This window comes from Sinohyriopsis cumingii, chromosome 14 (assembly GCF_028554795.1).
Source record: "Sinohyriopsis cumingii isolate HCF-2022 chromosome 14, ASM2855479v2, whole genome shotgun sequence".
Lineage (NCBI taxonomy): Eukaryota > Metazoa > Mollusca > Bivalvia > Unionida > Unionidae > Sinohyriopsis > Sinohyriopsis cumingii.
This window is the reverse complement of record NC_142974.1, coordinates 22,492,016-22,495,731: the sequence shown is the minus strand read 5'-3', so window position 1 is coordinate 22,495,731 and position 3,716 is coordinate 22,492,016.

The following is a 3,716-nucleotide window of genomic DNA, read 5'->3' as shown; positions in this document are numbered from 1 at the left end:
TGAAAGTAAATAGAACTACAAATGTCAGCTACGTTACAGAGAGTAATATCCGTTTTAAATGTACTAAAACTAAAATATTGCTCGAGAATGGATCTATATAAACTTATTCTTTCGTTGTTGGAAAGAAAATACCTTTTTAGTAAGATACATTATGGAGTCAGTGAGTAAATAAAATGCGGTTCACAAGAAGCGATACAGAATATATTTCTCTCTCTATGCGACGCGTCGAGGAAAGAGAGGCTTATGTACATTTGAAGTCTTATCAAGATGACATCACGGAATATATTTGGGTCATATATGATTCTTCCATTGTACCATACGCGAAATATTATTTTTAACTCTTTTAAAAACCACTGATTTCACAAAGACCCGTGAAGTTTTATGATTTATGTTCCAAATTTACTGTATATGTCTTTCTCCTATTTGCATTATTTCATAGTCAGAAATATGAGATGAAATAATTAAACACTCCTGGCTATGAAATAACATAGATCGTAAGTAAATTGATTGTATCTGTATGGTCAGTTGTGTGCTAATTTAGAAGATGCTTCATGTGGTGACATCGTGTTTCAACCAAAGGGACATTAATACGTTTACTAATTCAAAGTGATAATTCGGGTAAATGAACAATTTCTAATGATCTGGTTTGGCGACCGGGTTATAATAACAATATATACCAATGGTGGTAGTGATGTAATTCATCCATATCCATTACTTATCGGTGAAAGCGAAGTTACATCTTGTTCATATCTTATTTTGGGGTAATATCCGATGCGTGTATCGTAACATAAAACGTTATGCATTACGGTTCGTTCTACAGTTTGTATTTAGTGCACTAATAGGATCACTATATAACAAACGCATTAGGTAATTCTCCTATAAAAGGGCGGCAGTCGAAAAATGCAATCCGATTTATTAAACTGGCCCCGGTAACAATCGACATAATAAATTTACACTCAACTGCATGCAAAAAATCATGCAATCTGATTACATAATCTTTTGATTTCAATAAAAGGTGGTGTTATTTTTCGTATTTCCGGTAGAGGATTAATTCAAGATAGTTAATGAAGCCTGCTCCAAGTGAATCGTAAACCAAAAAGTGAGAGAATCGTACAAGATTGGCTTCCATTGCAAGAAGACCTTTGATTTGTCTTATCCATTCAAACGTGAAATATGTAAGACAAATGTTATAAATAAAATTTCGCATATAGCTCTAAATTCTCATAGATATTAGATATATCGAACAAAAGTTGAAAAGCTATAGAATGTTAATTAAACATTTAGCAAGTTCAATTTCTTTTAAATGTTACACGCTCTAAACTGTATTTCCGATTCACGTGTCATTTGTTGACCTACAATTTGGCTACTTATTTATTTCCTGGCCACATCACAATCGTTTTATCGAATTATGGATGTATATAATCTCAACAAACAGAGAATTATGAAATTTATTATTTCTTCATTTTGCATGCTTAATGGTTGAGTAATTGAATCTATTCCATAATTTCCGCCAATGGCTATGTTTATTATAAACAAGTAAAGTGCCAATGCATAAACATGTCGTACTCAACAAGTAGTCAATGAAAGTAATAAGCAATCGTCATTTATTCCCACCCATTTACGGTTACATTGAAATTGAGAAATATGTCTACCAACTACTGGACTTAATACCTTCTGATTTGTTTTTTATTTTGTATTTATTTCCGTACTGTTACTGCCACTTTAGCGGCTGCACATATCCTAAGTATTGTATACTTGATCGGTAAATCAGACTTAATTAAGAATACATTCGAATGTTGTTATTTCGTGACGTGTGTATTATTCTGATTGACATACAATTTGACGTTGAATTTTCTAATTAATCTCTCATTCGTTATGTCCATGGCGATGGGTTTTTCGGGCGCACCACTATCTGTGCAGAATATTTAAATATCATCATCTAAGTTATGCATATTTCTTTTATTTTCACTGGTAAATGTTATCACGTAATCTGCCAATTCTTTTGTAGCTCGTTGTAGATATTGCAGTTTCAACAATTCAATTCACACTTACTGTGCAATTGCTGTAATGTGCGTGCTTATGTACGAAAGACTTCACATTTTGTAAAGGACCTGGACATTGGGAATATGATCATCATGTATGTTGTGTTATTTCCTACACAAGATATGTAGCACTTGCCTGTGTTTTTACTTTAGGCATTTGAAAACGTTCCATGCATCTGTAAATTTCTTTAATAAGATTCTACTTCGATGATGACTACATCAATCTGTATTTCAGAGTTTATAGAAGATCACCTCGTTGCAAGACAGAAAATGAAACAGCCATGTTATCTGAAACGTGTTATCCAGGAAGTGAAGCGTGTATATTTTAACGATTGTTCAGCCCGTTTGCTTCCTTACACGAAGTGTCTTTAATGAAATAAGAAAATAAAATATCCTTTCTTTACGCGAAAACTAATACTCATCAAAGATTACACTGATATATGACAATGCCTCTTTCATGTGCATCCCACTAACTGCAAACGATTTTGGCCAAAATATTAAATATTAAACAGGCAAGACATTTTCATATATTCTTAGAGTTTCTAACTTGTATATTTTGAGATGTTCATACTTTTATTTAACAGCCCTCTTCTTCAACCATTGTCATAATTTTATCTTACAGTATGAATTTGAACAAACCTGTGAATTCTGTAACTTTTATGGCAGTTGTTGCAATATTTAAGTAAATTTGAATCTGTTGTGTAATGAAATAGCTCGTCTCACAAAACGCTATCCATTTAAAGATAAATCACCGACAAATTCGAGGGTTGGTTTCCCACCCAACAACAAAAAAAATAAACTGATCATTCCTCAAACTGTGATAGTAGTCGTATATCTTGACAATGAGGGAAAACAGAAGAAATCATTTTTAGTGCTTTAATTGCCTAATTTGTTTTTTGAAATTCAAATTGTTTATTTTCCCTTTTTTCCAGTTAATCAGATCACACTTAGTCTTCATTATGAAACCATTTATATTTAAAATGAAATTGAACACCTTGATGAAATTCACTGTAGATTCTATCCAGACTGTTTCTGAAACATTCTACCTATGTTGAAGCCATCGCGTCTTATACTATGGAAATGTAGCAAAGTATCCTAATGACTGTTATTATTTCGCTAGGACGGACATCATGATCCCAATTGTGTTCATTATTAAGGAGACTGATTAGGGTCCATGTTGAACACGTCTGTTATCTCCAAAATGATACTCCCATGACATGGGAAAAGTTAAATTGTCTATATATTTAGATTAATTAGTAGCACATTGTATTACAGATAAATTTGACTTTTTTAAAAATATTATTCAAAGCTTCTTGTGCAATGTTCTCAAAATTATTCCACGAATATCTTAGTTAAACATGACCATGCTAAAGTGCATTTATTATAAAACATAAATGGCTTTTAAGATATTTGTTCTTGCACGTTTATTTGTGTGTTTGTTGGTTATTTAGCTGGAAAATGTAACAAAACGGTTCGCGCCATTTTTACAAACAGCTATGTCCTGCTTTGGTTGTTAACAATTTGGCAGAGTATACATATTCATGACACTATAAATAAAAGTGGAAGTTAAAGCAATCTCAATGCTGCATGTAGACTACATAGCTAAACGAGCAATCTCAAGACACATACTTGTGAATTCGTGGGCAGAACTATATATAAGAGTTATTTATCATA